The sequence below is a fragment of the Liolophura sinensis genome, chromosome 11 (genome assembly GCF_032854445.1).
Source record: "Liolophura sinensis isolate JHLJ2023 chromosome 11, CUHK_Ljap_v2, whole genome shotgun sequence".
Classification (NCBI taxonomy): Eukaryota; Metazoa; Mollusca; class Polyplacophora; order Chitonida; family Chitonidae; genus Liolophura; species Liolophura sinensis.
In genome coordinates this window covers 17506646-17533408 of record NC_088305.1, presented here as the reverse complement: position 1 = coordinate 17533408, position 26763 = coordinate 17506646, and the positions used below count along the sequence as shown (strand labels likewise).

At 39.0% G+C, this 26763-nt stretch overlaps 1 protein-coding gene across 4 annotated transcripts in view; it reads left to right on the top strand.

Annotated features, from left to right (window-relative positions):
• The window catches only part of LOC135477934 (histamine H3 receptor-like), a 101761-nt gene that overhangs the window by 46202 nt on the left and 28796 nt on the right, over nucleotides 1–26763 (top strand). Inside the window, exons 1-2 of one of the 4 annotated variants that reach the window (XM_064758159.1) lie at nucleotides 11285–11324; nucleotides 25219–25289. The exons of 2 other annotated variants lie outside the window; for them this stretch is intronic. The gene's annotated coding sequence lies outside the window, so the exon portion shown is untranslated. Of the gene's footprint in view, nucleotides 1–11284; nucleotides 11325–23982; nucleotides 24035–25218; nucleotides 25290–26763 lie in introns of those variants that run through there. One more of the 4 variants, XM_064758158.1, reaches the window with a different exon arrangement.

Sequence of the window (26763 nt, the reverse complement as noted above, 5' to 3'; positions counted from 1 at the left end):
ATAAACTAACAGTACAAGAAAGAGTTGAATTGGTTTTTATGTTGGGAAGAGATGCGGTAACACACAGCTCTCTAGCTCAAGCATTCAACCTCAACCTGGATGGTGCGCCACTTCTGGAACATCCTACAGAATATGATATGGAGGAAACCAGTCATAAGGTACATGCACTGGTGACAAAATATGAAGAGTTGGGAGAGGGTGTTTAACAAATTGAGTAATGTATGACCTGGTTCTTATAATGAACAAGAAACGTAAGTAACTTCGAACACAAGGTTTTTTTCCCCTTTTTTTCTTCTGTTTCTAGCTCTAATTAGGAGGCAATTACAAAATACTGGTACAGAATATAGCATTTGTTTTCTCTGTAACAATCAGTATTATTTTTATTTGTACATGATCATCTTATCAACATGAAATAAAAATTTACATAATTAAACGTAATAAATAAAAATTAAAAAAACAATTAAAATGGAATTATTTGATCTGTACAAAATTATCTTTTCTCTCCCCTGACAATCAATACTTTCATTTATACACGATCATCTTCTTGCGCATTTCTTCAAATAAACTCAAAAGTATTAGTCAAGTTTAATTTAGAAGGAAATTTAAAAACCATTTACCTTAACGACACAACATAGATTATCTTTTTCTCTAATAATCAAAAATTACATTTGTAGACGCTAATAAATAGCATTGTATGTTCCAATGCTAATAAATAGCATTGTAAAATATAAATGTCTATACTACACACTGTGCCTGGAAAAGGTGTTATCAACGACTTTGGGGTTTAGGACACAGTTGTGTTGACTAGCAGTAAACGTTTGTTTAGATCGGCACCTTGAAGCGTTGTTGGCTAATGCTGTAATTGTGAGGACTCTAATGGACAGAAAAATGACTTCCCGAGCTTTTAGCTTCACATTGTCGATAAACTTGGCAATACCAGAATAAAAGATTTGTAAGGAATGATAAGTTATACTTAATTATAGCCTGAGTAGTTCCATATACTGTACGTTATGAATGTATATATAACGTGGAATGTACAGTGTAATTTTACAGTGAAAAGTACAGGCAATTTTGTGACCAGTTCTTTTCACTGTAGATTCACTGAAGATGTGCTGTTTAATATTCACACCCAAAATAGAAGTATATTTCCACATTGACCACTGTAAATAATCAGTTAACTCCATGTATATTCACTAAATCTACATATCTACCAAGAAAACCAGTGTACATTTACGGCAAATGGTCAAACCGCTACAGTTCTACAATTCTACAGACAATGCTGTAAACACCTATGGACTAGAGTAAAATTACACCACACAGGTGCAGAATTGCGCTTGAAAAATGGTGTAAAATATTTACAACATGATTTACTGTGACAATATACAGTGCCTTATGCTGTAAATTTGCACTCAATTCTTACTTTATATGATAGTAATCACGTGGGAATCAAAGCAAAACTCATGATGGACGAACAATGTCGAAACAATGTCTCTTACAGTGGAGAGGATAGAAATCCGTGGCTGAGTGGTTTAGCACGATAGCACTACACATTGACCCAGGAGTCTCTCACCAACGCAGCCGCTGCGAGTTCGTCCGCCTGTGCTACCGTCCTCTCCCGCAGTAAGTGGGAAGGACTGTAACAACCTGTCAGTCATGGGTTTCCCTCCAGCAGTGCCCGGTTTTCCTCCCACTGTAATGCTGGCCGTCGTCAGATAAGTGAACTATTCTTGAGGTCGGGGCAAAGCACTAATCAAATAAATAAATAAATAGATTCGTGCAGTACTGAGGGTGTGCGCATAAGAGTTGCGTGAAGTATGTCTACCATTAGGTGTGTCCATAGTACTATTTGAAAAATGTGTGGCCATAGTACTGTGTGAAAAATGTGTGGCCATAGTACTGTGTGAAAAATGTGTGGCCATAGTACTGTGTGAAAAATGTGTGGCCATAGTACTGTGTGAAAAATGTGTGGCCATAGTACTGTGTGAAAAATGTAAGTACACGAACAGCCCCTTCAATTACAAATAGCTCTAATATCATGTTTTTTATTTAATTTTTCACGGAACAATGATGTAGGCATCGGTAAGAAATATGTTCCGTAGTGATTTTGAACTAAATTAATAAAAGAAAACACGTCGCTATATTCAACAGAGCGACAGAGTCAGAGAAGTAACCTAAGGATGGAGACTGGAACTCTTAGCAGTAGATTTTTTTTTTCAGCTAAGCTATGGTGCAGTTCTAGATCCTTTATATAAGCGAGTTCTACTGCCTACAAAACACCATGACACATAATCGATATTGTGACGTCACACCCTAGACGTCTGCTACCCCTACGTATATTTAACTCTGTATTTAACTAGCTTTGTTACACCTAAGCTTCACATCCTCGCGCGACCCCAAACTTCGCATCCCTCTGCGCAAATTGGTGTCTGACTTGAAGTGTACATGATACTCCCTTATAATCTCTGCCACATGTCTAGTCGGCACGTGCTGTAATTCTTAAAGGTAGCTCTGGTACACAGAGGCGGGAACAGTAACACCACGCTAGGGAAATCTCTTGTACATGCCGTCTTGTACAAGTTTACCAGCATAATTTTTACCAGGCTAAGATTTTTTTTAATTACATCAAAGATTTTTGATTTACTTGTTTGCTTCTTTAGGGTTTTTCACACAACTGACGACCATCAGTCGTGTGTGTGGTGCAAAGCAAAAAAAACAAACAAAAAAAAAAACGGACTTGCCAAGTTGACTTAACCAGGCGAGCTATATTTGACGCCGCCACCACACTAGTCAATAATTAGTCGCCTTCTGGGGCACCCATGTGTACCTAGACCATGGAAGGACATTACTCCCCAAGGAAATTTTCCTTGCGTACTGTTTCCCAAAGTGAGAGGCAGGTTCTTGTGATAACCGTTTCCCTATGTGAGAGACAGGTTCTTGCGATAACCGTTTCCCTATATGAGAGGCAGGTTCTTGTGATAACCGTTTCCCTATGTGAGAGACAGGTTCTTGTGATAACCGTTTCCCTATATGAGAGGCAGGTTCTTGTGATAACCGTTTCCCTATGTGGGTGGCAGGTTCTTGTGATAACCGTTTCCCTATGTGAGAGGCAGGTTTTTGTGATAACCGTTTCCCTATGTGAGAGGTAGGTTTTTGTGATAACCGTTTCCCTATGTGAGAGGCAGGTTTTTGTGATAACCGTTTCCCTATGTGAGAGGCAGGTTCTTATGAACTCGTACCGCCTCCCTATGCATGAGGTTCTTACGCGAATTGTTTCCCTATTTTAGTTATTGTTACTATTTTCCTGTAGGATAGGCTCAAATACCTATAGTTTCGATGAAGGGATTCTTTTTATGGGCACTGTTTCCTTGCAGAACAAATTCTTATATCTGTTTGCGTGTTGGACAGTTTTCCATGTGTAAATTATGTCATCACGTGAAAAGAGGATTCTTAGATATATAATAAATAAAGCAATCAAAGAGAACGTATAAGCGATATTATCTTAACATCCGATATTTGGAGAGTTCCATGTGTATTGGATTGCTTTACATCAAATGCCAGGTGTGCTGTAGTTTGCAAAAGACTGTGAAAACCTGTTCCCATGACAACTACGCCATTAATGAATAAAAATATGCAGTTGTGGTAAATACCAATAGATGTGACGCAAAAGCGAGTGTGACTTTTCAGTCATAATAGGTACTGAATTTTCTTAGCATAACGCCTGTGCTCACGTTTTACAGCCCATGACCCATATTCGACCTATTCCTGCTAAAATGTCGCTTTAAGCTGTTTACTGGTAGAGGAAAACTCCAGCAAATCATTTATATGAGCTCCTGGTGTCATGTACGCATACTGATGTTATCAGAGACTCTACAAAGAAATGATCCGGCAGGGCAGCAACGCATAGCCGTTAAACATGTTAACGCAAACACCTCTCGTACATGTACGAGCAGACCTTTCTTTCCGTAAGATTTGCAATGAGATAAAGGTAAACATTTTACCATTAAGCGCTCTGAAACGTGTTTCTCCGATTGCACTCGAATGTATGTTTGTGAAATGTAATCAGCCTGCAGATTGCATCTAGGTACAGGGGCAAATGTCCGTAACGATAAACTAATGTCTCGCTTAACAGAGTGTGAACCACTACTCTACTTATCTGCACAATTTCCGATAGTTTCTAAACATCAGGTTCCATCATGTATGGCACAGAGTTTCCAGTGAGATAGTGTATCTTTCCCGCACTTCTTATAATAGGAATTGCTTAGAAAAGTTGTTTGTATGTGAGAGAAAGCCGAGTTAGGCAGAGAAGTACCTATTCCACAATGGCGAGAAAAATGGCGGTTTGATACAACATTTTGCAAGAACTGTCACCAATTCCTGTAAATATTCAGTTTCATATCTTCTCTCCAAATTATTAGAAATTCTTGATAAGGAATCCGTTTAGATTTTCCACAGATTTTCTAAGTAACATAAATTTGTCCTAACCGCTTAAATACATAGGCCTACGGAAAGCTATATATAATAAGAAAATTCTAACACGCATTTCCTTGGTTGGGTAAAAAAAGTATATCAGTCTATGTGGACAAATTCAGCTCATTCTCCATCATTAAATAGTGCATATTTTTTTGGATATTTCATTTATGCAGCATTTTTATTTTCTGTGGTGACGTTTACGTACACGTATACCGACTAATAAGGGAGCATTCACAATTATGTATGTATATTTTTTCTGGCGTTATTTGAAGACATGTAAGTGGATGGAAAATACGAAAGACACAAACACATAAATCCAGAAAGTTTTTCCAGTGTTGAAGTCACTGTGTATCCTGTATGTTACTTATACGAGTTCGTTTCTTGGCATAAAATAAGGTTTAATGTTACCTTAGGGGCCTCCGTGGCTCAGTCGGTTAGCGCGCTAGCGCAGCGTAATGACCCAGGAGCCTCTCACCAATGCGGTCGCTGTGAGTTCAAGTCCAGCTCATGCTGGCTTCCTCTCCGGCCGTAAGTGGGAAGGTCTTTCAGCAACCTGCGGATGGTCGTGGGTTTCCCCTGGGCTGTGCCCGGTTTCCACCCACCATAATGCTGGCCACCGTCGTATAAGTGAAATATTCTTGAGTACGGCGTAAAACACCAATCAAAAAAAAAAAAAAAGAAAAAAAGAAAATGTTACCTTATAATAAATTGAGAGATTGCTTTCTGCTTTTGTCTTATGCAGTTTGTTAAGCCTTAAGAGATTTTGCCAAAGCCTTATCTCGTACCCTGCATCCCATTACACTGGCGGCTGCCATATTAGTGTCAAAATAAATAAATACTTACAAGAAAACCAGGCCAAGTGATACATTCAAATGGACACGGAGAATTGTCAGATGTGTACCAATAGACACAGATGTTCTGTTTTTAAATAATCTGTGCACCAATTGATAAATGCTAAGACCTTCTTCTGTTGTTTCGTCCTGATTTATGATTTGAGCTTAATTGCATTATCTTGACTAAAGGTAAATTAACCATAAGGGACAAAGTGTCTTACTGAATCTTACAGCGGGTCACATGTAAAGGTCACATGTGACTGTTACCCATATATAGTTTATTTCAGAGATATAAATAAACTATAAACTGTTACATTAATATTGCAAAATAAATCAACTGTAGACTGTGACATTAATATAATAGTGTAAATAACCAATGTGGGTAACATAAATAGAATTACCATGCTAATAATTTCAGTTTAAGCGCCACAGAGGCAATAGGATACTTGGAGCTCCTCCAAATCTACATATAAAACCGCCGGTGACAAATGGTTTATTGATGAAGTTATGTATTCCATTCTAGTTGTGCTAGTCTGACTGTCGCTGTAAGTCAGGATATTTGTCAGGTACCTGGTGAAGTTTTGTCGGAAATTTCTCTCCGGAATCTGTTTTTTCCTAGTCAGTTCCGTGCATAAATACTAGTAAAATACAGATATACGCCCATTAGAGCTAATATACATGTACTTAGGGGTGCTTTCAGATCACAGTGGTCATTCCGCCCACATCGGACAATGGAGACTGTTACACTCAGTAATTCATCTGTAAAAACACGAGCAATTTTCTACCTCATGCAAGAGATATCTTCCTGTGTAAAAACTGTCCGGAGACAATTTGATTCTGAGGAACATTGGTAGATTAGCACACAGATTTCGCCTGGAAGTAAAGCTAACCTGCGTGTGCCAGTTGGGAGAACGGGATATAAATGTGCTTGTTTTTATCCTGTTGTATGAGACAGATGTACACACGTTTTATGGCGTGACAAAGAATACTTTTCCCCCTGAAAGTCAAACAATGACCTAGTTTAGTTTGGATCGATAATCTGTCATGTGTTACATCCTGCCAATACTGTAAGCGTGTGCTATAATCCGGTGATCTTTGCAGATTCTATGTGTTTTGTGTGTCAGAAATCTGCGTTATCGCGATGTGAGCTTTTCGTGCATACCATATCGTTATATATGCAGCGTCAATATGCTTTAGTGAGTGTTCCGCCCTACTGATAAGAAGACAGCACTCAGAAGATAACGACGTGCGTGAGACTTACTGCACGATATCACTTCATAATATATTGGCTGACGAGAAACACTTGGTTCTAGATGCTACCCTGTAAAAATAATGTGGTAAATTTGTACTGAAAATTTCCAGCTGGGCTGCGTCGATTTCAGTAACATTTTGTTTAAGTATACGTGTATTGGTATAGGTAATAATTTCAGTACACCTAGACTCAATATAAAGTAAACTGGGCTTAGCCAGGCTGATGTTAACTGTGTAAGCATTGGAGGTAGACTACATAATTCTACCTCCATGATATTGGTAAGGTATTGGTATCGGTATTTTAAGACACACTTTTACAGAGTTTGAAGTATATGTTGGCATATACTGCTATACTCCAACGAGTATAGCCCAATATTCGTCGTATATGTCATCTCCAAAAACAGTTCAGAACAGATTATATCCGTTGGAATCTGCTAGACTTATAAAGTTAATGTAATCGCCGAAGTATTGTTTCAAAACCAAGATTATTACTGAGTTTAAAGAACCGACGTGAATATTTTCCCATATCTCAGTAAATCTGGGCACCATTGATTACATTCTAGAAATCAGTGAAACGTTTAGTGAATTATATACACGATTACACAAAAATTCATAAAGGTTGTACGGAAATATTTAAACCTTTACACAGAATTTTAACAGTGTAGGTAGCCGATGCATGCTTAGATAACACGAGGGCCAATTGGGCAATAAACGGTGGCACTGATGTGAGACAAAATAAAAATCAATGTGTTCACATATGGTTGCGCTAGAATGGCGAAGCCATCACGCGTTCAGGCCTATACCGATATCTCAAATCAGCGATGAGGCCGTGGATACGAATACCCACTTCCGGTGGCGCACGATCAGCTTATGATTCACCCAGGTATCTCACTTTCTGATAAGGTATTGCAAAGACGTACAACTGTTTCTGTTCACATCTCTTTAATTCGGCCATAATTTACTTTCAACGAAACGGAATATAGCTATAAAGGATATGACGCCTACATATATGTTAAGCTCAGCTAATGTTGACTTCCTCTTCCGTTGCACGTAGGACGGTCTGTCAGAAACCTGCCGATGGTTGTGGTTTCCACAGCTCGCCTGTCGTATAAGTGCAATTTTTTTAGTACATTTTTGAGTAAAACACCAATCAAATAAATAATTAAAAAACTAAATATAAATAAATGTAAAATTTTGTTTCACATTTGCCTTATCTGGTAGCAGTTGCTTAGACTTTTCCGACGCGATGAATGTACTCTCCAGGATATAAGATTTATTTATTGATTTGATTTGATTGGTGTTTTACGCCGTACTCAAGAATATTTCACTTATACGACGGTGGCAAGCATTATGGTGGGTGGAAACCGGCCAGAGCCCGGGGGAATCCCACAACCATCCGCAGGCTGCTGGCAGACCTTTCCACGTACGGCCGGAGAGGAAGCCAGCATGAGCTGGACTTGAACTCACAACGACCGCATTGGTGAGAGACTCCTGGGTCATTACGCTGCGCTAGCGCGCTAAGTAACTGAGCCACAGAGGCCCCAGGATATACGAATACACATGCATAAACGCTAGTATGTCTCTTCACGATAAATGGTGCAAACTTTGCAGCTGTCTTAAAGTCTCTGCTCTCGATCGAGAAAATTGAATGAAAGAATTAGTCCCCAGATTTAGCCACCGGTAGTGATTACAAAATTACCGCGTGTTATCGGAAGGGCTTCTGAGAAACGTAATAATGACATTATGTCCACTAAAAGGAATAGCCCATCCCTATACACCCCACCGCCTAGTGCCTCAGTAGTGACGCCAGAGCTGTCTTTTGGCAGAAGGGTTTGGAAATCTAGCTGTACGGATGCAAATGTACCGCCGAATCAATTTTAACCAGTAGTAGATAACGTCGAGGTTCCAGTTCATGACACTTACCAGATTTCATATTCTGAATGGAGTTACATGGGGGACAACCTCACATCGTAAACACGACCGCCTCTTGCTGGTTGTTTTTGCGGTTTTGTCATTTATACTGTGCTGTGAATTGAACTTGGCAAATTTGTCAACAACAGTTATATTCCAACATTTGTATACCGCTTATCAACCAAAGAAGAAGCATCCTGCTCTACAGTCACTATTTCAATCTCATTCCCATAGAAATAATAAGCAGTTAGCAATAAATGTAAAATGTACATATTATTGTCTCAAAAGCAATTTGGCTTTTCAAAAGGTCCATCTTTCATTTCCCATTGGTTTCCCATTATTAAGAAGCGGTCATAGTCAACGATCCAAGCGCCGCGATAAATTGCTGCTGAAGAATTTGCCTTCCTTGAATCTAGCTCCTGTTGGTTTAACTGTTACTTTATGCTGTATCCGGGGCTTTCTCATATTCCTCCATCAGTTAATACAGAATATATGTTTACTGGACTGTTTGTTTAAAACACATAATAACTCCTGAGAACAAAATTTGAATTTTCTGTTCAGGCGTTTTGTGTTCTATTTTCGCGCTTTTAATATTACAGGTTATTACCAGAACTCAGTTATCACTGTTTCAGGAATACAATATGAAAATGAATTTAACAAATCCAAATATTTAATCCTTTTTTATTTGCTTTCATCGTTACATTTGTCTTACGTCACTCTTGCCACAAGCCCGTCTCCTTGTCGTAGTCGTTGAAATACAGCCATTTGGCGGTATTTTTCAATCTTTTTTTCCAGTTATACAAACCTGACACATTGGTCATGTCCGGCTATATGCTGAGTAAATGGAGTGAGCGGACAAGATTTCTAGCCTTAGAGTTCTTTGGATTACACCATACTGATCAAGTGTTCTTGTTGCGATTTGATACATAACCCTTCATAGAAATATCCCAACTAGAACATGCAAACAGTTTTATTCCATGGTAAAGATCTTATCTAATCATATTTTGAGATGGCTCCTCTTCTGGGAAAACGTTGGCCTTCAACAAGCGCGGCCAATTTTATCCACCACATTGATTTCCTTTAGAATCTCCCTACTTATATATACATTTGTATCTCTGATGTGAGATATCAAAATTGAAACCATTGAAGTAGAAGTCATCTAACATTACCTAGGTAGAGTCAGTATACTTTATCGGCTGACGTATTCTACTCATACTTGTACCCGAATCCACCTCTAGGGATGGGAACTAGTGTTAGACCGATCGGACGATATCGCTTAACATGTTATCCACGCCTGGGATTGGCAGTGTGATTCATCTGGGGCGATACAAACACAACATGACTTTATTCCAAGCTTTTGTTCCAATACACATTTGTTATCACATACATAGTGAATAGAGGGCCTACACTTCTTCGGTGCATAATTGATTTTTCTTAATCATGTCGATGATCGATTGTTTAAAACGACTGCGAACAGTGGTTAGGACAAACGCTCTTTGGCCAGTGAGGTTAAGTGCAATAGATTTCATGCGTGATTTCGCAATAGATATCATGCTGTCCACCTTCCTGCCTCCCGACGGCTCAGTTGATAGAGCGTCCGCTTCGGGGGTAGGAGATCCCGAGTCAATCCTGGGTCGGCTCTTTAAAAGAGGAGGTTGTAGCTTCCTCGCTTGGCGTTCAGCTTATACGGGAAGAGCAACGACTGGTTGACCCGTATCAGTACAATGGCTAGGGTTCTGTGACATACTTGCCTTCGGTAAGTCGTTTTAGTGAAGCAGCACTGAGGCAACAAGTAAGCACAATGAATGCATTCCAAGGGCTCCGTCGTCATATGACTAAAAAAAAATTAAGTTTAAACTGAACTCCAGTTTGCCCTATCAAGAAGACTACTCGTGATCGGGTAAGACAAAAATTACTTCATTAAGCATTTCATTAAGCAACAACCAAATAAATAAATATTGCATTTGTCAGTGGATCTTTTTGAAATCCCATTTCTACAAGGGGCACTTTTTGCTGTTTATGCAGAGTTCTCCGTTATTTCATCCATAGAGACATTGTATCAGCAGGCAGACGTAGTATAAACAATCAAGCTGGTATAGGCAGTTGTATGTTGTCCGTGTAGCTACACGTATACGATATCTTTTTCCCGTCATGTGGAAAACACACGCTAAGCGGAATGTAGTTGATAGGAGGTAGAAATATGCGCCACATGCGTTTTCACAACACATCAGCGCACTTTATCGTTTTCAATTGCAAATGGCAAAACATTGGTAGAGGACGTCAGTTCGCATTTCTGGAACAGCTTGCATAATAATCCACATGTGGTCTACCTACGAGACTCCGGGAAACATGATTTCGGTGGAATTGTAATGTTCATATCGTCTTGCACATCTGTGCTTGTTTTGAAGCTGTATACAGGCGTGACATTTGCTCATCTCGTGTAGCGGTGTCAAGTTCATAGAACTGCAACGTTGTAGATCACATTTTACCGTTTGCACTGGGAGAATAACAACTGGCAATGATCCCTTCAGCCTGACATCTTAACAGTTGCCTTTATCTATTTGCACTGGTGTTGTGGTAAGCCGGCAGTTGCCTTTTGCCCGGATACGTTGGAAATCACCTTTTACCATTTTCACTTCTGAATATGCTGCAGTTCACCTAGTTCTTTAATGTGAATTTGTTAATGCTGAAAGTACATGCTGTCTTTTTGAGCTATATCAAATAAGGAGTTCTACTGGGGTTTAGACAATGCGGACTTGCGCCTGGCATCAAAAAGTTTCAGCTTATGCCCTGTCAGGAATTCAAGGACTTTCCTGCAACATCAGTGAAGCCGATTTCGACAGGAGACATCTATATCTTGTGAGTGCACGTAATTATTTCCTATCACTCTTTAACACGAAATACATTTTATTTCCTTAAAGTGAAATATATCATAAATTCTTATTTCAGTCAGGTTCCTATATAACTGTGGCGTTTTCTCGCATACCTCTTAAGCTTTCATGGAGAGTTCATAGAAGATTTTATGTATCTCAAACACTTCACCGGATGCTGGCTGCCATCTTGATAAATATCGTGGATTCCAATCATCGGTCTTTAACATTGAAGAATCATTCACAGTATCTCTTGAGGCAACATATGGCTAGGTTTACGGAACACGCAAATTTTTTGATACTGAATGACATCAGCGAGTAGCCTACATCATGCTCGAACAGAAAGAAATTGACCGTCGTATGAAATTCTTTCCACGTTGTTAAGAAGAGCCCATGACATAATAGTTAAAATTTCAGAGATAGTGAGATATTCTTGACTGTTCCTCAATAAAAGTCCACTCAAGCTATGCATGGCTGGAGGTTGCATTGTGACCCTGAATGACCCTGCTATATATAGTGCACATTTTATAATCTCCAGACAACCAATACGACAAATGAAAGCGAATCTTGTTATTCATCTCATTTTGTCTTGAATTTTTCAGCAGGTGTGTCACCGGTAAGAGATAACATTTAAAACGCTTGAAAGCGGCACGAAAACGTTGGGGAAAAACTTCAAAGCCAAGGGATAATTATGGAAGCTACTTTTTCAAGACAACGCGCGAGACAACCTGAAAGGCACTATATGGCAGCATCTTTTTTCACCACTTGCTTCCATATTTAATGTTTTGCTGATGTACTTGAAAGTAAAAGAGCCATATAGTTTACAATGCAATGTGAATCAATAAGTTATTATCGTATTTACTCATCACCGCCTGTGGCTCGGGTTGGATATTGATTCTAATCCCTATTTGTTGAACATTCGGACCAGATGTAAATCGATTTAAAGATGCAAGGTGTATACTATTTTGATTTTATGGCCCCACAATCGACTAAATGTCCACGGTCTACCAAACTACCCATCCATCAATAGACCAGCTGTGAACTTGACACATAAACATAGGAAACATTTACCACCACAGTAAGAAAATTAATAGAAAACTGGATTCTGCTTCAAAGCTGTTGCACGCAGCTATTTATGGTTTGATATTAACATACCTCTTGAACAGGCAGAGCTACAAGGAGTAACCTTTTCTAACCTGGCGATCAACTTTGAAATCGGAATATCGAAAGCCCGTGTATTTTATAGCTTGTAGGATGGTTAACTGTACAGCGTATGTCTGACACCTACGATATGCATTTATTTGTTCCTTTCTTCGGAACTGTGTACTCTTTACATTATAAAGTGTGCTCTATTTGGTACTACAACTATGCACACATACCTAAGCATCCACCTTACCGATAATAAAGCGGTATATGCAAACACCGTGCTCTCTGGCGTCTTAACTATGGTTATATCACATTAACAACTAGGGGGTCGCAGAATCCATATTAATTAATGTCATTTGGATATAATAGAAACGATGTATAGGATATAGATAAAACAAGATTCATCCCTTTCACTGACATTCTCAGAATGAGGGTGAGTGTTATTGGCATAATGCTAGTTCGTTATTGAGTCTTATAGCAGTATGTTCAAATGTGTTATCGTTTACCTTTCAGCTACCACATATGAATTTATTCATAGTGAGAGTATGCCTTGATGAAAAGGGAACGTAACGGTGTCCATCACACATTAGTATTAGTCACTGGGAAGACTAAAACACATCATTTTACTCCGTTGACGAAATTTTCCCGCAAATATCCTTTTTTCAGACTGATAATTATGCAGCGATACTCTCAGTGGTACACAGTGTTACCATTCCAGCCACTTTGTAGTTTGGTAGTTTGCACAGTTCTACCAAATATGAAGCCACCTGTGGAACTGTTACTTCTAACAGTGTACGCATTAATTAGCAGAGCTAGGCATAAATACAACTAAGAAAGCTTAGATGAATGATAAATCTGTCACAAAAATATAGTTGACAACCCAAGAACAGAAGCTACACAATGAGTGCTGTTATCGAACGTGGTTTTGCCACAAGAGACAGCTTCTGACAAGTGTAGCATGAAAAATAAATGAACAACAGCCAAACGGAATCCAAACAAGAGACAACCAAAGCAGATCAATAGGGTTTCGGTTTACGCTGTTGATTTCATCAACCACGAAGCCAAGACGTTGATTTGTATGAACAAAATGCATCGAGGGCATTTGTTGTCAACCATTTGCGTAGCTATCACTGCCTTAATCACAAACCTGTTCAGTGAAATAAAGGAAATCTTGCTTCCTGAATACACTTGATAGTGCTTAACGAAGACATATCAATAGTAACCGATTGAATAGGCTATCTTCTACTCCTGTGACACTTAATGCGAGCATCAAAGAAAATGCCTAAGTCTTATGTAGTATCCACAGCCACGCGGTTATAATAGCAATGCTAAGCAAACAGGCTGACAATGGTCAGCATAAAATCTTCATTCATTACGCCTGCGTGATGGAAAATTTCTGTGTTTTTACATCAGTTTGCCCGTGTTAAAGATTTGTCTGTGGCGGCATCTACAGCGTGATATTGTGTACCCCAAGATTTGTTTTATTGTCCATGTACACAACTACATTTACTTTGCGTCAATTGGCTAACCTGCTAGCAAGTTGAAATATTGTTAAAACTCCCCCGAGAATTATGTCTGATGTAGTGAATGTTCTCTTTTATGTACAAGACAACATTTACTTTGCGTCAATTCGCTAAGCTGCTTGCAAGTTGAAATATTGCTTAAGGTTGCAAAAATTACGTCTGATGTAGTGACTGTTCTCTTTTATGTACAAAACAACATTTACTTTGCGTCAATTTGCTAAGCTGCTTGCAAGTTGAAATATTACTTAAGACTGCAAGAATTACGTCTGATGTAGTGACTGTACTCTTTTATGTACAAGACAACATTTACTTGAATTCTATCTGATGTGGTGAATGTTCTCTTTTAGGTAGACAACATTTGCTTTGCGTTAATTCGCTAAGCTGATCGCAAGATGAAATAATGTTATATACGGCAGGAATTATATCTGATGTAGTTGAGGTTCTGATCGCAAACGTCAAATTGAATCAATATTTCCTTTATGGAATGAATCATCCATGTAGTATGCATATAGCTCGTTGAACTCGTAAGCAACTGCATTCATTCTTTTTGAATAACAAAATACAACTTTTACGTTTGAGAACGAGAATACCTCACCTCGTATTACCAACTCGATATTTACCTAACGTTCAATGTAGGGCTGAGCAAAGATACTTGGTGATTAAATAGAAGTGTTTATACAGTCTTGGGGCACACTTACATTGTAGCTGGGTATATAAATATTTATAATATTAGGTCTACACATTTATAGTTTCTCTATACAGAAAAGGGTGAAAAATGTTATAGGAATGTGCTGAGAGCCACCCAAAGAAAGTGGGTACCAAATTAGGCCAGAAATACATCTAGCTTCCTTAGTATGGATGGTCATTGTTGGGTTGTTGAGCTCAAGGAACAACATTAGTGTATCCTTTAGCATTAACACCAACACACAACTTACTTAGCCCAAGATCATGAAGTTTGCCAAGATAAGGCTGAAATATTGCCGAGGTGGCGCTAAGCCAAACTCATTCATTCATTTTGTAGCCTAAGATCATCTTGACTGTCAATTGTCCGTCTGTGCCATATCCCCAATGCTGAAATTCATCTTCTAGGCTTTCCAAGCTTTATAGAGTTTTTTTTACATAGTTTTCTGTGTCCTATATCATTTTTTCTGTGTATATATGGTGGCAGACTACGTTCACTTTAAGTTACTTCTCCTGACGGTATAAACAAATGTTTAGTACAAATTAGGTTTGGCCACTGTCTATTTGCCCCTTGTCTATTCCAGTTCCAAACAGGAAACCTCTCTCTATAGTTATAATTTACCAAGATGTAATCGATTTTTGTTCTGTTGTTTTTGAGGGGTTTTTTTGCCTCCTTTGTTTTGGTATGGTTTTACATCACTTGTAATATGTTCCCAATGTGAATATTGCTGCCCCACTGAACTGCCATGCAGTTGAAACCATACTGGATCACCCTGTTATCGCGGGCTGACATAAGTACTTGGCTTATCCATTAAGCTCGGCACCCATTTTGTAATTAACAATGGAGTCAAAACGTCCATCTTAGACGCTCTTTCGAGGTCTTCTCCTTACAGCCACCGTGTAATAGAAAAATCCAAAAGCGGAATTGTGGAAGGCTTATTCATTACCTCACTTATCAACATTTTTATCAAAGAAAATACCAACCAAATGTCATTCATACACATGTAACATTCTCCATATTCTATGACCTAGAATTCCATGGCCATTCCACGAGAGTTAATTATCTTCTGTCTGATGAAGAACAGGTATTGTTATCCAATCAATAGCCACTGTCACGGAATGCAACAACAAAGGCTGATTTGTTCGTAATATTCTGATTAAATTTTAATCCGTTTTACTTCGCTTACTGCCTCTGCGCTTAAAGCAGTTTTTCTTCAACATATTTAAGGCACGCTGTTGCCATGGAGTTGCCTGGTGTGAAACGATTTCTCTTTTTCTGTCCGCGAATTTAGTGACGTCTTTATTTATAATGGTTCCACTTTGAGCATCCTTATATGGTTTGATGGTATAAATCTGGCTTTCCTCGTCATCCGAACTATTCACTAAAACCATCAATCATTTAGGAATTCGTATCCCGTTATTCAATTTGCGGCACAGATACGCGGGTATATAACAGCCTGTATGTGTGATATATTCTTATTTATACGATGGAAAAATTCCTTTTGGGGCACGGAAAGTATTCTGTTGTCTCAACCTATTACATCTAATTTATGAAGGTAGTGTAATTTCCTTTATTTTGAGCTAGTGGCGTCCTGAACCGCTGATGTTAACATAAATACGTTGCCGTGTTTAAACAGACAATCAGCGACAGAAATCTCTGGGTGAGATGCTGATAGATGCGACATGTATGTCGCACTGCAAGAATATTGTCACCTGACAGCTGTCAAATGTGATCGATTCTTGTCCCAATAGCGCGGTCCATCCGCGATATAAGGTAAAACTTTGACTTTCGTCCCATACTCCTCGTCATATAGGTACATGTGTTTGCCAAATAGATTTTTTAATTTTAAAATATAAAAAACTTATGATTTTTTCTTTAGCAAGCGTACATATCAATGTACTTCTACCTCGCGTATTTCAGAATATTTATAGCCATTATCAGAACTATTGAAACAATCCAGATAAATGTAAGTAATTATTTTCGTGGCTCAGTTGGTTAGCACTCTAGCGCAGCGTAATGACCAAGGAGTCTCTCACCAATGCGGTCGTTGAGGGTTCAAGTCCAGCTCATGCTGGCTTCCTCCCCGGCCGTACGTGGAAAGGTCCTCCAGCAACCTGCGGATGGTCGTGGGTTAACCCTGGGCAGTGCCAGGTTTCCTTCCACCATAATGCTGGTCGCCGTCGTATAAGTGAAATATTCTTGCGTACGACGTAAAACACTAATCAAATAAATCAAATAAATAAACAAAGATAATTATTATCTACATGCATTCCAGGTTGATTTCACCTAATGAATTTAAGCTTGTCTTTATCATTCGATTGTACATAGCCTGTGTACTGATGGTTATTGGCAACCAATCCAATCGCTGATGACATAATACACGCAACCAATCGCGCCAAGCAGTATATGCCACAATATCGCCCTTCTAATAATCTCAATTAGTTATGCTACACCACAGCGACACAACGGTTTTTTGTCTCCAAGAGCATAGAGTTATATAATGCAATTTCCATAGCTTGTCCTACACGATAGTTATTTCATTTCAGAAAACTCATTTAATCCAAAAAAAAGTAATAATAATAACAAAAGACAATAGGCTTCACTTTGATGCGTTTTGTCACATTTCCTTATAAAAACAGTGTTCATTAACTCAAATATAAAACTTGCACCAGTCAGTTTACTGACGATATTGACGGCAACAAATACAAAAATTGCCAAGTTTTGGCCTGATTTATAAGTCGGCGGTAAACATAATGAAGTAAGAAACTGGGCAGGCGTTGTACATGAAAGAACTGCACACTTCAAAGTACCTGACAAACCATCGGACGTAAAGAAGCAAAGGGATCCGCACAGTGCAGTATTACTACATGCAGGACTGTCTACGGATCCAGTGTAATGTTTTACTTAAACCATGCATTTAATTTAGGCATCCAATCCACCAGCAATATACCAGATGAAAAGAGAAAGATCCAACTCAATTATTCTTCCCTTCCTGCCAAGAAAAACGGAGATGGGGGTGATATATTTCAGGGTCAAAGACCAAATCCAATTCAAACATTTTTGTTTTTTGATACTGCGCCAGTAGTACTGTTCCAGACGACCTGACCTACTTATTTTTTGCACACCTTCACATAATTTGGATGGATTTAGGAACCATGCCAATGTCATTTGTCCACGCCCCCAGTATATTATTAAACCTCACAAGAACACTTCTGGCATGGCAACTTTAAGTCCGTCTATAATACACAATGCAATGAAGCGCCCTATGTCTACAACGCGCCTTATCTGTACCCAGGTGGCACTGCTATGACAATTCCAATAAAATGAGCTCCACTCATTGTAAAGCTATCTAGACACAGCACGTACTTTTTCAAGAGTTTCTCTGCTTGCACAATTACTTCAGGCTTCTCTACGAAGATATTTTATCTTGTGCAGACCACTCTTTGTCTCTGCATCACGTGGATCTTTATTGCTACGAAATGTATCTAAATTCCAGACAATGTCAGGCAGAAATATCTAGATGATGTAGGCTGATTAATCGTCATTGAAATGAAGCAATCATTGCTGGAATAATGATTTCCCAGGAATATCGTGGTCTGCAAACTACGTATCAACAAAAATACGCAAACTGTTCAATAACATGAACGTGCGACAATTACCTACCTTTTAGGGGTATTGGTTTTATACCGTAAAATATACTTCTTACATAAACTGTTGTCACGATTATATGTTTTAAAAAGGTTAAACTTGTTTTCGAGATTAACTGAGATTTATGTTTTCAACTGCTTTTAAATATTTCCATCTATCAGATTTGAACTTGGATGTATTCATTATCGCATCGAAAACTATTTACTTTATTGTAGTCTAGATATGGCCCTGCTACACTGACGTTAAACCATATTCATTCGTTCTCTTATTCATTCTTGAAGGATGATTTTGCTCTGCTGAAAGATGGTATCTTGTGTGATTGAGAGAAATTATCTGCAACACTAGCTAATGTTATTGAGGGAACTTCGCCTCATATACACGTAGTGGCATTTCCAGCAAATGTGTTGAACAAGTGCTCAACCATATGTACCTCCCTTCAGATTTTACACGTATTACGTAAACACATGTATGTGGTAAGCATGCAGTCCCGCTTGGCTAAAATTACCACTCCAGATTTGTTTTCATGTACTGTACCTTCCTCTGCTGGATATTAGATTAGATTTGGTTGACGTGGAGGTGAAATGAACATCATTTCGTCAGACAGTTTCTTCAGAGAAGCATTCAAGGCTTTGATGTCAATGTGACATCTTTCTATAAGTAGAAGTGATAGTCTTACCTAACGGCTTTACACATGTGCAAGAAATGATACGTTTGCTTTAAAACTAATACGTTTTATCACTTACAATGTAAAAAATCACCAACCGCCAAACGTAATCCAAATAGTTTGAATAGCCTATAGGAATAGTTTATTTGAGGCTGTTAACTTAGCTAAAACAAGCTGAAGAGAATAGCACTGATGTGCATACAATTTTGTGGACTACATACTTGATTTTACACATTGGATATTATAGAGTGTTTGCATGTTCCACTATGAAACATGTAATAATTGTTTTATTTTACCGAATATCCTATCACTCGAGATTTTATAAACCTTTCCAAACTTGAACGGGTTAGGGTAGGGAAGTAGGGCTGTCAAAACAGCGACTCTCAAAGCCGACGGCAGATGTGATGTAATACAACACAAAAGGGAGACTACCTAAGGCGCGACCAAAGATAAATGCGATGTAGCACGTTTAGCGCGCCATTTGTTTCTTTAATGACGTCACAGCGTATAACAAAATGCTGAACCCCACGTGACGTGATATTGTCCAATGGGGGAACGATATATTCACGTGAGGTATAATAATACCATATGTTATATGTTGAAAACTGCTGACTACTTCTAATACCAGGTAACTGTTATTCATAAAAAATCATGTATATAGTTTTCACAGATTATCTTGGGTCTTGGGATAATATGCCATTGATTTACGACCTGAACTGTGATTTGGGCACTGTCAAACAACTAACGGGTGTCTTACATGGAGACGATTTAAAGATTTTATTTATTTATTTGATTCGTGTTTCACACTGTGGTCATTGCACCACGGTCCTGTTCCTGTTGGAACTTAGCAGCAGATAGCTCGACAAATACTTAATGAGGAGCGAGTGTTTCTACTCCCTGACTGTGCTCTGTATCCCCAACTCTAAACGCAACAACCACTCTCACCGCGGTGTCACTCATGCTGTTAGAAACAATACGATGCAGACACACGCACAAATTCAACGCTTCCACCTGTCATATATAAATGGGGGTACAGTTTCCCCTCACAAAGACAAATCGGGTCCAAGCTGATAAATCGTCATTAGTAATACTTAACAGTTATCCCCTTAAAACATGCTCGGAAAGACAGCAAAGAACAACCGCCTACACAACCTAGGTTTAAAGTGCAATCGGCGGGATAGGTTCCCCATTAATATATCCTTCCCCCAAGGCATCCGCTGTGCCAGTGGTTAAACACCGGTGTGAAATGAAACACCAAATCAAGTGTGCTACACCTGAGTTTCGTGGCATACACCTGACGAAACGTTTCTAGTTACACATTACAGCTGTAAATTCCCCCAGCGTGCTATACACATTGTTTTGGCTGCCAGCAAAAGAATAATGTTTACTGACACCAAGTTCTGCTGTTGTACACATCTATGATACTGTGTCAAGCAAATGCACTTTTTATCAACTGTTCTCTCTGTTTCATTCAGCAATGCTCCTAACTATGAACGCCGTTATTTATTTACGCTCCACAGTTATAGTTTTGTATGCAGCACATGTTCCAGCGTACAGATCATTTAGAAACACAATGGTTAGTCGTACTGTGGAGTCTCACACGCACGGATATCACTGTCCACAGTTTGTACACCCGTCACGCACTCTAAACGATCTTTAATTGTGTGTATAATGACACCTGTTAAAAATCAGTTTAATATTTACAATTCAATTTAAAGCCGACTGGAATGTTATTACGGCTTTGGACACACACAAATCATGAACTGAGTGCTTCATTGTTACAGTACAATGAATTCACCTAATGCATTAACCAGTGTTTTGTGGATTCATCTACAAAGCTGTTCTGGGCGTTTGTGTAATATTGACTTATCACACATTTGCAATGATTGCATATTCTCTCATAAGCGTATATATTTCCTCAATCTATATGTATACCAACCAATATGGACGTCCCGGGTCAATAATTGCAAGATTGTTTCAAATTACGTTCAACACAGCACACTGAAGAACTAATAAAATACATTAAGTTAGAGATTAGTGTGGACTTATGCAAAGAAAAGGCGTAAACATTTTCCACTGATGACGGAAAGGCGCAGGGAATGTTCTTGGCAAAAAACGAATTAAATTACTATCCTGGTGAAGCCGTTTTAAACGTGCCTCTGGAAAACTTTAAAAGAATATTCTATTCTCAAGTACGGCTGAACCGAAGGGAATCGGTAGCCAGAAAAGTAATAGATTATGTGACAGTTTGTTTGTTTACATATGCTTCGGTTGAAATCAATACCCATTCTTACAAAGTGCTATATGTTTGGTTGAAATCAGTAATCATTGTTTATAATATGCCGGATGCTTGGTTGAGTAGTTCTTGTTATATTTTCCTTGTGGTATTCCCAAAACATTCACAAATGTGCAAAACAACCGTGTCATTTTTTCATTAATTCCCATCTCGGTTTTCTAATCCGAGTAAAGCATGAAAAACGCACAAAGATTTCCAATGTCTGACATTTTGCTTTGTGCTTAATTCAAACATGAAGGTGAAGGACTGCTACGTTACGCATCATTAGGAACCACTGCAGTAGGCTACACTATAATGACTGAGCGAGGCATGACGTAGTAGTATCGTGCACAATGTATAACTATGAAACAAGCCAAGTAAGATTCAAGGTTAGTTTCTTCTGCTCTCATTCCTCGGGGTAAATTTGTGACAATAAACAGTTAACGTCGTCCAGTGGTACTGTATGAGCAATGTTACATTAGTTGTTGACCCCAAGGCTTCCGCGAAATTGATTGCTTAACGCCAAAATCAAGAATTTACGCTTATATGATTACTCGCATATTTTGAGTAAACCACTGACTTGTTAACTTATTGACAAACTTTCCCACGTGCACGGTACAGACGTTCTTGTAGAAATAATTGATCTTTATACTGCAGCATTAACACAGGCATCGTCAACCAGTCATTCTTACCAAGGTTCCACGAACAGCGACAGCGGGAGAACCTACACGTTCCTTGTCCAAGCTCATCTCTCGAGTTAGAACTGACTGGCCCGAACCTTTAACAGCATTGACATAGCTGAGTAACGGCTGAGTTATAAATGTGCCGTTACTACCCCTGTTATACGCAATCGCACAAATAGAATACATGATTATTACTACAGTGCCGCAGTTGCTGTTGCTTTTAGTCGTGGAGCTAGCAGACCAAGCATCTCCGAGGTCTGGTCCCTTTGCACTACATGGATGTGTTTGTATGTTAAAAGTGTTGAAAGTACACCCTTTTTAAGTAATTCTAGACCAGTGATGTCTAATATGTAGGAATTACCACCACCAAATTTTACCCAATTCTGCTTAAGCCATGGTGTTACGGGGCATGCAAAGCGATAATATTTAAGCATTTACACGAATATTTAGAACGAAGCCCTGAGCTAGTCCGTATTTCAGCCGTTACACCATTCGCCAAGTAAATTTATTGCACTCCGCTTTGATATTGTATTACTGCATAAACCGGGATTGTACTGGTGGACAAGGCAGACATTAAGTCTGGCCCTTGCATCGTTTGGATGTGTTTGTATATTAAATGTGATGACAATACAGGATTTTAAGTAAAACTAGACCAGTGACGTAATAAATCGGCGTAAACATCACTGCATATCTTTACCGAACTCTGTTTAAACGATGGTGTTTGCGGCCGTGCTACTTGCTAGTATATAAATATTATAATCAGCTAGAATAAAACTCCACGGCAAATTGGCAGTTGATATATGTACAACATACAAGTGGTTGTGTGAAAATTACTTTAAAACTTCCTGCACCATTGTTTGGGACTCTCTTTGTGACACTCAACAGTGTATATTCTATAGTCCTTCCGCAGCACTGGACACAGCTAAAGTCTGAATGAGCCCAAAAGTAAGCTATTGTTAGTTAATGGATCTTCGTGTTGATTATTCTGAGAGTCCAGGGCCCAGTTTCACAAAGATGTCGTATATGTACGATAATCGCACAAATAGGACAAAGGTATGGTGATAGTGACGAACAAAACATCGTGCAACAAATGTATGATAAAAAATGTCTCTCGCCGCTTCATGAAACTGGGTCCTGATCTTCCTGTTTTAGTCACCGTTAATGCTTGTCTGGGAAGCTGCACTGTTAGCACATCAAATTACTACCTCGAAACAGCATTTTTTTTCCTCCGAGTACGAAAAAAGCTGATACATACTCCTACCCGTATTTGTATACTTCGACTTGTGATATTTCCTTACTGCCAGCTGCATATAAATATTTATTTCATTGGGTGTTTACGTCGTACTCAAGGGCATTTCACGTACCTTCCCACGTACCGCCGGAGAAAATGCCAGAATAAGCTAGACTCACAGCGACGGTATTGATGAGAAGCCCCTGGGTCATTACACGGCGCTGGAAAGCTAACCACCTCGGCCATGTAAATAGGAAACATGAAGGTTGGTAGAATCCTATACACGGTAAACTCAGCGCGTCAAATTTCGCGGCATTCACCTCACTCCAGCAGGTATGCTGATATTTAGCCATATGCCATACTATGCCAAGTATTTCTCCCCCATATATTGGCAGCATCAGTTCTGAGCAGCGTACCTCTTCCCATTCCTTTAGTGTCTGTCTAGGTGGTGCATGTACGTATATTTCTTGCCATTCTTGTTTTCGCTTCGGCCCTTTTCCCTTGTTGTTCACACAGTTCACTGTGCAGACATAAGTCCAGTATCATGTCTTCATAATGGTGTTTGCTTCAAAAATATCAACCTGATTGCAATTTTTTTGTGGAATTACCTTATTGCTCTTCATAAAAGGTCTATATGGTCCATATGGATTCAAAGACTAAATTAGCTACAATTTCAGCTAATCACATTTGTGGATGTATAGTGCTACAAGATGTTATTTACATACTGGTGTTTTTTGAAGAGGAAACAGCAAAATGGACTCATTGGCACCAAGGTCATTTCCTTAATGCGTCCAAAAATGACGCAAGCCAGCTTAACAAGCACTGCATTATGTTTCGTGAAACAAAGGTAAGATTTACAACACAGCTGAGGGCTTTTAATAGGCAGGCTCAAAATAACACGCTTCACACACTGGAGTTTCATCCCATATGAAATCTGTTCGTGAAATAATTCTGGACAATTTGTGCCAAATAAACATTCTAGAGCAAATGTATTTAGCGTGGCTAGTCTAAATTATCTGTATATTTTACACACTGAAATATTTGTCGTAAGACTTTATATTCGTTAAACTCATTCAGAAACAGCGCGGCTTGAGAACACAGGGTCCCTATACTTCGGTTGTTTAGGAGACAATCACCATATACGCATTCAAATAGACTAATTATTTCACTTCAATTCCGTAAGGAACAATTAACTGGATTTGCATCACCGTGGAACCGAATAACTATAACAAAGTCAATGTTTAGCTATACGATCGACCCGTTGGCGGCAAACCGGGCTAACTGCTCGGTGTTACTGTTGAGTTACATAATCCACCCTCATGCTCCTGCAGGGAAAGCGTAACAACAGTGTCCGCTGGTTACACTAGTAATTCATGGCACCACGATCCGATCGTTCCGGGCCACGTTTATCTTTGGCAGTCTGGACGGTATCCACTGAGCTTATAATAACGTCGAGCAAGAAATGAAGAATGGAGTTTTAATGACAGCAAGGGAGTGTTGAGTGAATACGCAAAAACGTGGAACACGATGCCCAATTGGTTTACAAAACCAGGAAGGAAGGAAATGCCATTTACGCCGTCTCAAGAGTCTTTTTAAGAGAAACGCTATCCGATTAGCCGGATATCTGTCGTGCAATTGCTTACGGCCATGATTAGATATTTTTTTCATGTACTATTTTAGTTCTTTTCTAATTATTTTTATTAGCACTGTGATTGTGTGGTTTCAAATCATTCAAGACCATTGACTTTTTATATAATAAGATTTGTATTTATTTAGTTTACACCGTGCTCAAGGATAGTCCGTTTATACGACTTCAGACAACAGTGTGGTGGGTAGAACCCAAGACCATCCGCAGACTGGGGCAGGGTGGGGCGGGTGTGTGTGCGGAGGGGGGGGGGGGTGTGACCTTCCCATAGGAGAGAGTAGATGAAGTCAGCAAGAGGTAGACCTGAACTCACAGCAATTTTACATAATAACTAACATATACGAATACATGTGATTTAAAGGTCTTAAATGTTTTAACTTTTACAGCACTCCAGTGTTTTGATTCATTTTTACGTCTGCACAAGGATGGTTTCTCGGTGCTATTTGTCATAGAATCGGTAAGTTACTTTGTTCTCGTCTTTGTTAAGCCATTTCTTAAAGGGAAGCAGAAACAGGTGGTATATAATAAAATACATCATAGAGAGAAAAACCAGAGCAGTGACGACAGTGCGATAGATGGCAGATTTCACATGTAGCTGGTGAAATACGGCCTCCTAAGCTTACCTTAGTAAGGGTTTTCTGTTCGGTCCACGTAAATGCTTAACAAGTACCGAATTACTCGTCCTGTAGCACAATGGTTTAAGCAGCAAAAAGGCAGTGATGCTTATTACAAGTTATCAGATGTCGCTTATGTAGCATTATGCAAAATGCTGTGCTGTCATCACATTTAACACACAATCACATTAAAACAGTGCAACAGAGACAGACCTCAGTGATCCTTAGTTCACTAGTAGAATCCTGGCTTACGAAGGAATTCGTAGAAAGCAATTAAAACACTAACCCTTGGCTACCACCCTAAGTAAAAGAGTATATATTCAGATGCTGTCTCTTGGATTGAGCAGAACTTCACCCAGAAGGTAATTTAAGTTTTCCGTCTTCTGATGTCTTGATTAAAGCTGAAGTAATATCAATCGTGTATAATTTTGTACCCGTGGAGCATCCGGAAAAAAGACACTTCCCTACCTCTAAGTTCTTTTATAATGTCGTTGAAAAACGATGTTTAATATCGCACACAAGAATAACAGGATGTGCCTTGGGTCTAGAAGCTAATGATGTATAATAAGTTGTTTGTTGGCGCAACCGCGTCATTCACGTTTTGGTCTATTTGCCTTCGGTATTTCTTCTGAAGGACATCCAACGGAGACATTAAACTTCGGTAATCCGCTGAGTTATACGGAAAACTTAAGACATAGTAAAATCTTGAATTATTTATATCAATGGCTCTTGTAGTCCGCTATCTTCCGTCCCAACCAATAATTTCCAGATTCCAACATCCGGACAAGTCGTTGTTCGAAGGGACGGAAGCGCCTCCCTACGGGGCAGCGGGCATCAGATGCTATTGCTTGACAGCTTCGGGTTGCTTACAGTGTGAATAAAAGGACTGTGGTCTGACTTAACTCTGGTGTCATTTGCAGCACCAACATCTCAGCGTCAAATCTCTGCTGCCTAATGGAGTCACGCATGTATACTTAAATTAATATTTGCTCATGGAATACAAAGTAAACTGCCCAATTTCTTATGTTATTTAGGCATGTTTTTCCCCGTTTTTGCCATATAGTTTAACGCGAAACAAGAAAAAAAACTCAATTTTAATTATCTAAATAGGTTGAGGTCTCATATTTATTGTTATACGTAAATCAATGCAAAATCGCTTGAGAGTAAACTATGTTTTCGATTTAGTGTAATTAATACGTTCTGCTCTTATTTAAGAATACATTCAAGCCACATTCATGAATTACATGCATTCTGAATGTGCAAGCATTGCACCGCTGGGGTACTGCAAATGTTACACTGTAATCACAATCATGTTGA